The 14,905-nt window shown below is 40.5% G+C and overlaps 1 pseudogene; it reads left to right on the top strand.

Annotated features, from left to right (window-relative positions):
* The first annotated feature begins 3,787 nt into the window (after positions 1-3,787).
* LOC138930701 (prostaglandin E synthase 3-like) lies at positions 3,788-4,401 on the top strand (annotated as a pseudogene).
* The last annotated feature ends 10,504 nt before the right edge of the window (positions 4,402-14,905 follow it).

The raw sequence follows: 14,905 nt of genomic DNA, 5'->3' as shown, positions 1-14,905 counted from the left end.
ATACTGGAGTAGGGTGGCCCTTAGTCCAATATGACTGGTGTCCTTAAAAGAAGAAAAGACCCAGGAAGAGGGCCACGTGAAGACACAGACACACACAGGGTAAAGGCCATGAGACTGATTGAAATGATGTAGCTGCAAGCCAGAAGTGCCAAGGATTGATTGTCACCACTTGAAGCTAGGAAGAGGCAAACAAGGATTCTACCTGGTCTCAGAGGAAGCTTGGCCCTCCTGACACTTTGATTTCAGACTTCTGGCCTTCAGAACTGGGAGAAAATAAATTTTCTGCAATTATTTTAATTGTACTTTGTTGCCACAGGAAACTAACCCATGTCAAAGGTTCACTGATCTCGTTCCTCAAAATATGACCACAGCTGTCATATCACGCAGCAGTTCACTGTTAGGTATACACCCCCAAGAACTGAAAGCAGGGATTCGAACAAAAATGTGTACATGAGTGTTCACAGCAGCACTAGTCACATTAATTGAAGGGTGGAGATAATCTAAACAACTGTCCATCAAGTAAGGAATGGATAAACAAAATGTGATAAATCCATCCAGTGGAATATTATTCAGTCATAAAAAGGAATGAAGTACTGACACATGCTATCATATGAATGAATCTTGGAAACTTTTTACTGAGTGAAAGAAGCCACACAAATACTACATATTGTACTCATTTTTGTGAACTGTCCAGAATAGGCAAATCCTTAGAGACAGAAAGCAGATTAATGGTCTCCCAGGGGCTGGGGCAGGAGGGAATGGGAAGTGATTACTTAATAGTCCAATGTTTCCTCCTGAGATGATGAAAAAGTTCTGGAGCTAGAGAGTGATGATGACAACATTGTGAATATCCTTAATGCCACTGAGTTGTATACTTTTAAATGGTTAACATGGTAAATTTTATGGTATGTATATTTTGTCACACATGCAAATAACATAACCACAGCAAGTCCAAAGGTCCTGTGGCCTACTACATTTGAAGAATTGACAGAAGGTCCACAAGGCTCAATAGCAGGGGCAAAGATGGTGTACAGGAGGCTGGAGAGAGGTCAGCCCATTCAGGTCCTGTTAGATGATAATAAGAATTTTAATATTTTGCTTAAAAACAAGAGGAGCTTTTGATTTGTTATTTGTCTTAAATGGAGCAAGTACTTCAAGGAAAACCAGACTGCCACCAAAGCACCTTACCTGCTCCCTGCTCCTACTGTCTCCCCCAATGCATTGTTCCCACAGCAACCAGAGTGATCTTGTTCAAACGCAAAGCACATCATGTCACTTTCTCACTTAAAGCCCTCCAGTGGCTTCCCATCATTGCCCAAAGAATCAAATTACAGCTCTTTACCCTGACTTAGAAAGCATATGTGAGCTGACTCCAACTTCATCTCCCACGGCTCACCCTTTACCCCTGTGCTTCAGCTGCTCTGCCTTCTTCTAGCCCTTCAATCAGACTTCATTTTGCCTGAAAACCTTCACAGTGGCTGGTCCTATGTTTAGAATGCTTTGCCCCTTAAACTCTGAATAGCTGGCCCCTCCCTTCCTGTCGTTTAGATCTCAGCATAGATGTCACCTCCTTGGAAAGGCCATTTCAGATGGAAATAGCCACCCAGTCAAAAATAGCCACCTAGTTGCTATATGTTCCAATTCTCTGCATCACACTTACCTAACATTTTCTTATTTGTGCACTTGTTTTGTTGTCTGCCTCTCCCACTAATCTCCACCAAGCAAGTAATTTTGTCTTCAGTTCAGTCACTCAGTCATGTCCGACTCTTTGCAACCCCATGAATCGCAGCACGCCAGGCCTCCCTGTCCATCACCAACTCCCGGAGTTCACCCAAACTCATGTGCATCGAGTCGGTGATGCCATCCAGCCATCTCATCCTCTGTCATCCCCTTCTCCTCCTGCCCACAATCCCTCCCAGCATCAGAGTGTTTTCCAATGAGTCAACTCTTCACATGAGGTGGCCAAAGTATTGGAGTTTCAGCATCAGTCCTTCCAATGAACACCCAGGACTGATCTCCTTTAGGATGGACTGGTTGGATCTCCCTGCAGTCCAAGGGACTCTCGAGAGTCTTCTCCAACACCACAGTTCAAAAGCATCAATTCTTCAGCACTCAGCTTTCTTCACAGTCCAACTCTCACATCCATACATGACTACTGGAAAAACCATAGCCTTGAATAGACAGACCTTTGTTGGCAAAGCAATATCTCTGCTTTTTAATATGCTATCTAGGTTGGTCATAACTTTCCTTCCAAGGAGTGTCTTTTAGTTTTGTGGCTGCAGTCACCATCTGCAGTGATTTTGGAGCCCAATAAAATAAAGTCTGACACTGTTTCCCCATCTATTTCCCATGAAGTGATGGGACCAGATGCCATGATCTTAGTTTTCTGAATGTTGAGCTTTAAGCCAACTTTTTCACTCTCCTCTTTCACTTTCATCAAGATGCTCTTTAGTTGTTCTTCTCTTTCTGCCATAAAGGTGGTGTTATCTGCATATCTGAGGTTATTGTTATTTCTCCCGGAAATCTTGATTCCAGCTTATGCTTCTTCCAGCCCAGCGTTTCTCATGATGCACTCTGCATATAAGTTAAATAAGCTTGTTCACTGCCATACCCCCAATACCTAGCTACAGTAGCAATTCAAAAAATGTACTGAGTAGATGGGTGGTATATAGTAGCCACTCAATAGACAATTGTTGACTGATAGAAGGAGGATGTGGTTTCTGCGGGGGGCACTCCACAGAAAAAGAGAGGCAGTGAAATTTCCCTCAGCAGAGCTGAGGGGTCCCGAGGAAAAGTGAGCCTGCTGTCGGCCAACCCAGCCCCTCTGCTAGCGAGAGACAATCAGCCGCAACAGGGGTTCCCTCTAAGCAGTTCCGCTTTATTGCCGCAAACTCTTGGTTTATATAGGCAAGCAGGGGGTTTTGCAAGGGACTTTCCATAGTTGCACCAATCACGTTAAAGGTCAAATCGTCATGTGCCTTCATTATAACAGGAGTCTATGGTGATCACGCGCTATCCACGTGCACGGAAATCAAGAGAGCCAATCAAAAACTTTAACATAGACCACGCCCCTATCGCTTCCACCAGGTGCACCATCTTAGTTTCCAACCGCAAAGCTAACCTATCTTTTTAAGTTTCCCGTTTAGGGCCCCACAGTAATTGAAATAGAAGTCAAAGTAAGAAGAGGATAGTGGTAGTCTTTGAGCAGTGGAAGACCCAGAGGAGGAAAGGATGCAGAAATGTTGGTTGGAGGAGGATCTTGCTCAGGCCAAGTTTGACTCTCTTGTTTAGGCAGTATGGGAGTGATGTGATCTGACCCATGTTTTAGCAGTTACTTCCCAAAGAAATTTGGGAAGCAGTATGCAGGAGTGGAGGTTGCAGAAGAGAAAGACTAGAAACAGGAAGAGAGGGGCTTCCCTGGTGGCTTGGTGGTAAAGAATCTGTCTGCCGATGCAGGAGATAAGGGTTTGATCCCTGGTCCAGGAAGAATCTCTTACATGCCATGGAACAACTGAGCCCATGCTACAGAGCCCAGGAACCTCAACTATCAACCCCATGTGCCGCAACTACTGAGTCCATACACCCTAGGGCCTGTGATCCTCAACAAGAGAAGGCACTGCAACAAGAGGCCCAGCACTACAACTAGAGAAAAGCCTGCACAGCGATGAAGACCCAGCACAGCCTAGATAAATAAAGAAAATTATGTACAAAACGGAAACAAAAGAGTTAGGAGGTAACTGCAATAACCTGATGGGGAGTTGATCAGGGCTGGGCCTTGGGAAGTGGCATGGGGCTGGAGGAGGGGCTGGAACAGTGCATCTCAACTCTGGCTGTATTAAAATTCACTGAGGAGAAAACCTCCACTTCCAGGCCACTGGAGAGGCTCACCCACCCGTTAGTCAGTGCCCCTGCCCTGTTCATGATAGAGCCTCCTTCTCCAAAGTGGTATGATCAAAGGAACTATGTCTTCACTGAATTTTGTGTTGAAGACAGTCAAGATGTTAATGTAAATTTTGAGAACTCCAAACTTACATTCAGTTGTCTTGGAGGAATTGATCATTTTAAACATTTAAATGAAATTGATATTCTTCACTGTATTGATCCAAATGATTCCAAGCATAAAAGAATGGACAGATCAATTTTATATTGTGAAAAGGAGAATCTGGCCAGTCATGGCCAAGGTTAACAAAAGAGAGGGCAAAGCTTAATTGGCTTAGTGTGAACTTCAATAATTGGAAAGACTGTGCAGGTGATTCAGTTGCAGACATGTCTAATTTTGATCATTTCTCTGAGATGATGAACAACATGGGTGGTGATGAGAATGTAGATTAACCAGAAGTAGATGGAGCAGGTGATGATTCACAAGAAAGTGATGAAAAAAAATTGCCAGATCTGGAGTAAGGAATGTTGTCATCACTGGATTTTGAGAAAGAAAAATAACTTCTCTGCAAGATTCTGTAATTGAGAGAATTCCTGAGTTGATAGCTCTAAAGGCAGATACTATATTTGCCTCCTATAACCCATGTTTCAACCTGTTTGCTTTTTTAAAGGTTTCACTAAGGGTTGATATGTAACATTGTACTCGGCAATTTTGGGGCATCCCTGGTGACTCAGTTGGTGAAGCATCTGCCTGCAATGCAGGACACCTGGGTTCAATCCCTGGATCAGGAAGATCCCCTGGAGGAGGGTGTGGGAACCCACTCCAGTATTCTTCCCTGAGAATCCCACAGACAAAGGATCCTGGCCACAGTCCGTGAGGTCGCAAGAGTCAGGACACAACTGAGTGACTAAACAGCCACCATTTTTTCCATGATGCTGTTGAGGTCCTAGGCAATTGATAAAGCAGTTGTGATAAATAAAAACAGTTCACCAAAGTCTCCTTTACTTCACAGCCTAGATACTGACATGATAGGAAGCGCTTAGCTTAGGGAAAGGGACTAAATTTTAGATTTTAGAACATGGACTCAAAAGTGGCTGAAACAATTGGTTGATACTTTAGTAACATGTTGTTTCTCTGGTATATCTTTCAGAATTATTTCACTGAAGTTTTATTTTTCAAAAAATTTGCTTCACATTATTGTGCACAAGTGATCATTTGTCAGTGTTCCAGATGTATCTTGGCTAAAACTAGCGAATGCTGTAACTTGATGGTTTTGAAGCCTGTACATTTGGTATTGCTTGATACTTAAACTTCTACATTTCTTAGCACAGAGGATGAAGAAAGGCTGTACATTGTTGCTTGAGAGTCTGTACATTTAGACCAAATTTGTATTTGCACTATCATTATGACAAATGAGTGGGGAAAAATGTTAATGCACTATTGGATTTTTTTCATTCCTTTCTTTCTTCCTTTTTTTTTGATTCAGCTTGTACCTGGGCTGAAAACCTCAATATATGTTCATGGCAATGGGGAATTTTTTTTAAATGTCTACATTCTTTCTAATAAACTGTTGGAAGACTTCCTGGCTATCCTTTCAAGTGCCTGGTTTACTGTAGTTTCATGTATTGCCATTTACTAGAGTGGAGATTTTATTTTCACTTGAGGAAGAATTTGGGAATATTCCTCTGTCTGAAAAAGAAAGCTTGCTGTAATGTCACAGAAAACTTTTTAAAAGTGAATCTGTAATAGAAAATTGTAGATACACTTTGCAACAGTTGGAAAAGAAAGTGTGATTTGATTGAAATAAACCTAAATGTGTTGTCCTTCTCTAAAAATTCACTGGGAAGCTTTTAGACTTGTGGATGCCTGGTCTCCATCCCCCAGAGATTCTGATTAGCTCAGTCTTTGGTGAGGCCCCAGCAATCATTATTTTTTAAAGCTCCCTATATGTTCTAGCTGGGATTGAAACCACTGGGACAGGTAAAAGAAATTGTTCAGAAATAGAATAGATAGCCGTCAAGACTAAGTGGCTTTGGGTAATGAAGGAAAAGGAGGAATTGAATATGACTGACTTCTAGTGTGAGTAAACTTGGAGGATGGCTTTTAAAATACCATATGATCTCAATAAATGGTACATCCAAACAAGGGACCTGTTTATGGTTGTTAGCAGGTATGTAGATGAAGAACTTTTTAGTCGCAAAGGGACATTTTTGTTATTAAGGAAAAATATAAAAGTAGAAAAATATATATGTACTATGATCTGAACCAGGTAAGAACATATAGAAAAGAAATTGGAAGAAAATATGTATAAAATTTTCACACTGGTAGCTCTGGGGGTGGGGGTTATAGGTGATTTTATTTCTTATGTTTTGCATTTACTTCCTTTCCTCAAATTTCTAAATAATCATATATAACAATTATCATAAAAAGGATATTTTTATAAAGGAAGCCCTCTACATAAAAGGTTAAAGTATTAAAAATTTTAGGGCTTAAAGGGGGAAACCTTAACTGTTTTGTGAATTTGCTGAAGTGAATTTTGAGCATTTGTCCATTCATCTAAATTTCTATATTTATTAATATATCTATGTGTTTCCAGGAGTTCCCACCTGAACACCACAAATGACTTTTACCCTGGGATTCAGAAATGTCTACAGGACATAGATTGGACCTGCTAAATGTATGTCTGTGAAAGTCACTCAGGAAAGCACTCAACCAAAGAGAGGAGAGAACTAAAGTTTGTAAATTTAGTTTAAGGAGCTTTAATGTGAGCATCAGAGGGTTGTTCTGAGGACAGCTCAATATATATTATACATGGAATGAATGAGGCTGCTGCTGCTGCTAAGTCACTTCAGTCGTGTCCGTCTCTGTGTGACCCCATAGACGGCAGCCCACCAGGCTCCCCTGTCCCTGGGATTCTCCAGGCAAGAACAATAGAGTGGGTTGCCATTTCCTTCTCCAGTGCATGAAAGTGAAAAGTGAAAGTGAAGTCACTCAGTCATGTCTGACCCTCAGCGACTCCATGGACTGCAGCCTACCAGGCTCCTCCATCCATGGGATTTTCCAGGCAAGAGTACTGGAGTGGGGTGCCATTGCCTTCTCCGATGAATGAGGCAGGCCCTTGTATTTCCTCATTGGGAATTTAACCCTGAGCCTTGGGGGAAAGCAGATGTTCCAAAAATAAAAAAATAAAAACTAGATAAGAAAAAATTTTCATAGAGATATCGAGAGCACAAAGTTTTACAGCCAGTATAGCCTGCTTAACAAAAAATTGCAAGGACAAAGGGTACTGTTCTCATTTCCACAGAATGACAGCCGGATGTCTCAAAACATGGGGTAGAAACATAAGAGACGATTTCCCCAAGCAACACAAGCTAAAAAGAAGGAAAAGGCCCATGCTACTTTGTAATAGGACTACATTTGTGAAACAGTACTGGCAGGTCTAAGTAATAGCTAGGAAGACCAGATTTGTAAATACAAGTGGCATCTCTCTTTTCACTGGGGACTTCCTGAAAATACTGGGATGAATTTGAGAGGGGTTGAAGTGCTTCAATTTTTGTGTTTGTTTGTTTTGGTCTTGGCAATGCATTCAACATATATTTTTAAGATTGCTAATTGCCAAATTCATTATTGGAATAGTGAAAGATGGAGCATAATATGAATATTCATCTATAGTGTTTTGTCATTTAGTCACTCATTCCACACAGTTTTGAAACATCTGCATTAGAGATTCAGTGACCAAACCAAACCAGGCTCCTGTCCTCAGGGAGCTTGTACTCTACTGAGGAAATGAACAGTAACATGAATTTTAGCATATCCATCCTGTAGAATGCTATGATATGGTTTTTATGTATTATGTATATTTAACTGTATTAAAACAAAAGGTTTGTCAAAATATAATACATAATATCTAATCTTTTACTTACAAAGGCAATTTATAGAAGAGAATTGTAACCTGTGACTATAATAATAAAATGTATTAGAGTGTTCATAGGAAAAAGTCGAGATGAAATATACATGATAAATCTTTGAATGCTATTTAGGATGGAATTTCACCCCTGAAAATGCTTGTTTGATTTTTTTACAAGCAGTATTACATTTATAATAAAAAAAATAAGTTAGTAAAATGAAACACTGTGTACAGAGGCTAAACCTTCAGTTCAGTTCAGTTCAGTCGCTCAGTCGTGTCTGACTCTTTGCGACCCCAAGAATCGCAGCACGCCAGCCCTCCTTGTCCATCACCAATTTCCGGAGTTCACTCAGTTGCATCCATCGAGTCAGTGATGCCATCCAGCCATCTCATCCTCGGTCATCCCCTTCTCCTCCTGCCCCCAATCCCTCCCAGCATCAAAGTCTTCTCCAATGAGTCAACTCTTCGCATGAGGTGGCCTAGGTACTGGAGTTTCAGCTTTAGCATCATTCCTTCCAAAGAAATCCCAGGGTTGATCTCCTTCAGAGTGGACTGGTTGGATCTTCTTGCAGTCCAAGGGACTCTCAAGAGTCTTTTCCAACACCACAGTTCAAAAGCATCAATTCTTCGGTGCTCAGCCTTCTTAACAGTCCAACTTTCACATCCATACATGACTACTGGAAAAACCATAGCCTTGACTAGATGGACCTTAGTCGGCAAAGTAATGTCTCTGCTTTTGAATATGCTATCTAGGTTGGTCATAACTTTCCTTCCAAGGAGTAAGTGTCTTTTAATTTCATGGCTGAAATGCTATTTGTAACATTGCCATTGGGATTTTATGTTTATCCTGTGACTATTGGACATAGGGAGATGCAGCTAAAGCTTTTGCATACAATGGTGTTTTTTGGATACAAAAATTATAATAATAATTTCAGAATATTTCCTTTACACCTCAACCAAATGGGAATGCAATGTGAAGGAAATAATTTTGGAGGTAAACTATGTGATGATAGCTCCACATGGACAGAACTCTGGTGTTCATCCTGTCTCGAAGACATAAATCTACCCTTGGAGGGCTACCTTGAGCCATTCTGTTTTATGTATCATTTGTTTATTGCTGAGCTCAAGGAGGATACATCCCTTCTTAAATGCCTTTCTTAGAAATTAAATATCATTGTCCATGGGGTTCAGAAACTATCCCATTGATGGATTTGCTTTCCACGTTTATGTTGTATTTCCAAAGAAATAATCTAAGTATCCAGCAATGGGGGATCCATTAAATGAATGGTATTATTGTACAGTCACTTTTCACTTGAGTCTCAGCTATACTTTTGATGCTCTTCTCTGTATCACAGGTGGTTAGAAAGCAGTAGACTCCCTTTTGCAGGGTCCCTTTCAGCTTGCATCCCATTAGGCTTGCTACTGGGAGGCACTGGTGGGGAAACTATAAGGTGGAAAAGACAATAGCCTTTTAGTCTGTCTCAAGGGGTCCTCTAGAGGCAGCAACAATGATTACAGGCAACTATTTGTTCCCAAAACATCTGTGGCATTTTAACAGATTCATAAGGTTTAGACTCCTAGGTTTCTACTCAGTGATAGCAGTACCTCCAAATAAGGCAGCAGCAGTACCTGTCACCGATCAATATTAAGTGCCACAAGTGCCATCACCCACATATGGGCTCCAGCCCCAGGCTGCATTTCAGGTTTCAGGTGGCAGCCTTCAGGTTTCCTAGGTAAGACACACTGTCATCAGTCATTTGAAAAAACTAGCCAGAACTCTTTCTCTCCCTGTTTCCATGCCCTTGTGCAATGCGACTTTGCAACTTTCCACATAAAAAGCGGAATCTATTTCTCTACTCTTTGAATCTGAGTTGGCCTTGTTCCTTAGAATAGTAGAAGGCAGAGAAAAAGGCACTGTGGTAGTCCCAAGCCTAGGCCCCAAAAGGACCCTCTGGCTTCTGCTCTTTCTCTTGGAGCCCCTTGACTGCCATGGAATAAGCCCACGCTGGCCTGCCAGAGAATGACAAACCATGTGGGTCTGAGCCTAGCCAGTCACCTTGCGCCAGCTGAAATCCCCAAACATGTAAAGGAGCCCAGCCAAGATCAGCAAAGCCAGCCCACAGCCAACCATAGATGCAGGAGAGCCCTCAGCTGAGACCACAGAAGTGCTGAGATGAACCCAGCCTAAATTGTTAGCCAAAGAATTTTTCTTAAATTCTGGTTTTACACAAGTAAGTTTGAAGTGGTTTGTCACACAGTGATAGCTCACTAAGACACACCTTTCTCCTTTTTTCTTCTTCAGCACTTTTTATAACTTTATAGCAAAATATTAGCATTAAGTCTGTTTCTGTATTAAATGTATAGAGTGGTTTCTGTTTGCCTGCTGGATACTGACTGTTAAAATGCTATGTCCATAGAATGGAATTGTGTGCAGTCATCAGAGTAATGTTCAAGTAGAATATGTTGACACAGGAAAATTCCTGTAGTATGTTTTTAAGTGAAAATGCTGCTGCTGCTGTTAAGTTGCTTCAGTCATGTCCGACTCTGTGTGACCCCATAGATGGCAGCCCACCAGGCTTCCCCATCCCTGGGATTCTCCAGGCAAGAACATTGGAGTGGGTGGCCATTTCCTTCTCCAATGCATGAAAGTGAAAAGGAAAGTGAAGTCGCTCAGTTGTGTCCTACTCTAGCGACCCCATGGACTGCAGCCTACCAGGCTCCTCCATCCATGGGATTTTCCAGGCAAGAGTACTGGAGTGGGGTGCCATTGCCTTCTCTGAAAAGTGAAAATATGAAATTATAAAAAGTACATATAGTATGATGCTAATTTAAAGATAACATATCACATTTTAATAGTGATAATTATTACCTCATGTGATCTGATATCTGATCACTTTGTGATTTTTTTCCCTTTACTCTTACATTTTCTGCATTTATTAAATGTTTTATAAAAGTGTGTGCTTCCCTTATAATTAGAAAAAATTTCATTTTAATTTCCATTATTGAAATATAGTTGATTTACAATGTTGTGTTAATTTCTGCTGTATAGCAAAGTGATTCAGTTATATATATGTGTGTGTTCTTTTCTATTATGGTTTATCACAGGATATTGAATATAGTTCCCTGTGCTATACAATAGGACTTGCTGTTTATGCATCTAAAACTACTAGTCTGCATCTGCTAATCCCAAACCTCCACTGCATCCCCACCCCTTGACAACCACAAGTCTGTTCTCCATGTATGTGAGACTGTTTCTGTTTCATAAATAGGTTCCTTTGTGTCCTATCTTAGAGTCCACATGTAAGTGACATCATATGGTATTTGCCTTTCTCTTTCTGACTTGCTTTGCTTAGTATAAAAAGCAACTCTAGTTTTAGTTTTTTGAGGAACCTCCATACTGTTTTTCACAGTGGCTGCACCAATTTACAGTCCTACCAAAAGTGTGAGAGGGTTCCCTTTTCTCCATAGCCTCTCCAGTGTTGGTGATTTGCAGACCTTTTAAAAAGATGTTAATGGAAGTGTACTCGATATACAATGTTGTGTTAATTTGCTGTACAGCAAAGTAACTCAGTTATGTACATATATACATTCTTTTTTATATTTTTTTCCATTATGATTGATCACAGGATACTCCATATAGTTCCCTGTGCTATGGATTAGGACCTTGTTGTCTATCCATTCTAAATGTAATAGTTTGCATCTACCAATCCCAAACTCTCAGTCCCTCCCTCTCCCACTCCCCCTGCACCAGCAACCACAAGTCTCCGCTCTATGTCTGTGAGTCTCCTTCTGTTTTTGTAGACAGGTTCATTTGTGCCATATTTTAGATTCCACATAGAAATGATATCATATGATATCTGTCTTTCTCTTTCTGACTTACTTCACTTAATATGATAATCTCTAGTTGCATCCACGTTGCTGCAAATGGCATTATTTCATTCTTTTGATGGTTCAGTAGTACTCCATTATATATGTGTACCACGTCTTCTTTACCCATTCCTCTGTCAGTGGGCATTTAGGTTGTTTCCTTGTCTTGGCTATTGTAAATAGTGCTGCTATGAACATCGGGGTGCATTTACCTTTTCAAATTGTAGTTTTGTCTGGGTAGATTCCCATGATTAGGATTGCTGGGTCATACGGCAACTGTATTTTTAGTTTTTTGAGATACCTCCATACTGTTTTCCACAGTGATCCCACCAACAGTGTAGGAGGGTTTTTTCTCCACACCCTCTCCAGCATTTTTTATATGTAGATTTTTTAATGATGACCATTCTGACTGGTGTGAGGTCGTACCTCATGGCACTTGATTTGCATTTCTCTAATAATTAGCAATGTTGAGCATCCTTTCATGTGCCTGTTGGCTATCTATATGTTTTCTTTGAAGAAACATCTATTTAGGTCTTCTGTCCAGAAATAATCTTAAATTGTTAATTTTAAAGGACATCTGGATTGATGTTTGGGGGAACCATGGTGTTTTATGTAACTCTCTCTTTAGCAATATATACAAAATGACTTTTAAAAAAATAGGTGGCAGGAGAACAGTGTTTTATATCTGCTAACAGTATCCCAAGCTAGGTTGCAGTCACTGTTATTGCCCTGTAATTTCTCATCACACGGTAGCAAATGAATTGGAGCATAAACCAATTTTTCTTTCTTCTTTCTTTTTAAATCCTTCAAGTCACCTGACAATAAAGCAGCTGCTGAGATATCTTCCTGACATGTATCCTCTACATGTGTCCAGCTCTAGATAATTCACTCAGCAGGTGTATAAATCTTTGATCACTGATAATCTTTTATTAAAAGGATGCTATGCTTCTATACTGACTTTGCTACCTGTGATAAATGCTGTATTTATCCTGTGACATGAAAGATATGATTGATGGAGACATGGCTCAGAGGAATTCAGCCAAAAAGATAATAGTTCCAAGTATCCAGATTCTGTGCAGTGTTGTTGTTGTTGTTGTTGTTTTTTTACCATTTTAGTCATTTATATCATAACGTTTATTGACCCTATTTTTAACATCCAGAGATTGATTACTGTTCACTGACTTCAGTAAGAGTATCCTCTACATAATGGTGACTAATGTGTTTTAGTTAGATTCATTTATTAGAGGAGTACTTTAATAAAACAATACATAAAAATGAGTATATTGAAATTCCTTCTATCTAGTTACAGGGAAATAAACTCTAGACATTCAAGCATTCAGATGTTATATAACCCAGGCCAGAGCCCCATCTGGTTTAAGTGGCTAAATTTAAGATGAAGACTGGGCCAGCATGGCTGAAACAGAGCAGAATATTGAGCTGATTATCAATGACTAACTTCTAAATTCAGTAAATATACATGACCTTGATCCTAAATTCCTTTTGTTAGAACTTTCCCCATCACTGAGCTAATGGCTGCCAATGATTACAGTATATTGTGATCATCATTACAAGTAATTATTGATCAAGCACTGGCATCAGGATTTGAACCCAGTCTCACTTAGGAGCCTGCACTCTTGACAACTTGTTTTAAAGTCAGACTTCCTGGGTTTCCTCCTGGCCTCTGCCACTTACCAGTCTTCACGTCAGTAAAATGAGACTATCAATAGTTACTAACTTATTTGGAATAGTTATGGCATAGTGGGTGTTGTTAGCTGTCATTGTAATAACACTGTGAAGTCTCCTAGTTACAGAAGTTTTGATCTAAAAGGGATCTCAAAGATGATTAAGTTCACTATTTTTTCAACTGCAGGTCACAACTTGTTAATGAATTGTGAAATCAATTTAAGGGCTCACTTCCAGCACTTCATAAACCAAATAAGAATATAATCAAATAGAAATTATCAAAGTGCATTGCCTGCAGTAAGAGTAAGTGTTGTTTTGCGAAACATTTGTTTTGGAGAGAGAGCAGACATGATTGATCCCCTGCTCACATCACCTCTGGTCTCTCGCTGGTTCTGCCCATCCTCCAGTGTCTTTGTGCCTCTCTCCTAAAGAATCTTCCCTGTAGTTTTTCATAAAACTTCCCTTCAGCTACTGGAAACACCATAGCCTAATGTATTTGTATTGTCTATCTGTTGCCACATAGCAAATTTTTCAAAAACCTAGTGACTTAAAATGACAGCATTCATTATGTTACACGATTTCTGAGGGTCAGGAATCTGGAAGTAACTTATCTGGGTGATTCTGGCTCAGGGAGTTTCATAAGATTTAAGTAAAGTTGATAACTAGGGCTGCAGGAAATGCCTTCAGATTCACTTCTGTGCCTGTTGGCAGGCCTCAGTTCCTTGCTGGCTGTCAGCTGAAGGCCTCGGGTGCTTGTTATTAAGAGTCCATCTCATGGGCCTCTTTATAGGATTGCTCATAAAATGAGACCTTGCTTCCCCCAGAGACAGGGAAGAGAGAGTCCAAGATGGAGGCCACAGTCTTTCACATTTTAATCTGAGAAGTGACATACCATTACTTCTGCTGTATTTCATTGGTTGCAGTGACCAACCATAGGACAGCACAGGTGGAAACTACACAAAGATGTGAATTGTACAAGGCAGGGATCATTGGAGGCCATCTTTGAGGACTGGCTATGATAGGTAGCATGAGCTTCAGTTCCTGGGAGGTTACATCCTGCTGGGGTGGCCTGTAACCAGCTCTCTTGCCTCAGGGCGAGTCAGTCTTGGGTGTATTTTATGCTTCAGAGCTCCCCATGAGATTAGGCTGGGGCTGAGACTTCACCTGAAATCTGACCCTTGGTTGATTTCTGCACCTTTCTTGCTCTGCCTTGTCTATTCCCATACCACTTCCTCCCGAAAGCATCTTTGATTAATCCGGAGAAGGCAATGGCACCCCACTCCAGTACTCTTGCCTAGAAAATCCCACTCACACTCAAATCCTTATCTCAAGTGTGATTCTGGGAAACCATGGTGTATGTGTGTATGTGTGTGTGTGTGTTTGCAGAATGGGTCAATATAAACCATTTCTTACTGTAAGTCATGGTCAAAAATGTTGAAATCTTTTCAGTTTGATCTATATCTATTCCTTCATTTTACCACTGAGTAAACTATAGCCCAAGAAGGTAAAGTCATTAACCCAGTATTACCTAACCCTTAGCAGTTAGATGAGTCCTTAGTTTTATTTCT

The sequence above is a fragment of the Ovis canadensis genome, chromosome X (genome assembly GCF_042477335.2).
Source record: "Ovis canadensis isolate MfBH-ARS-UI-01 breed Bighorn chromosome X, ARS-UI_OviCan_v2, whole genome shotgun sequence".
Taxonomy (NCBI): Eukaryota; Metazoa; Chordata; class Mammalia; order Artiodactyla; family Bovidae; genus Ovis; species Ovis canadensis.
The sequence above is the reverse complement of the archived record's forward strand: the minus strand, read 5'-3'. Positions and strand labels throughout refer to the sequence as shown.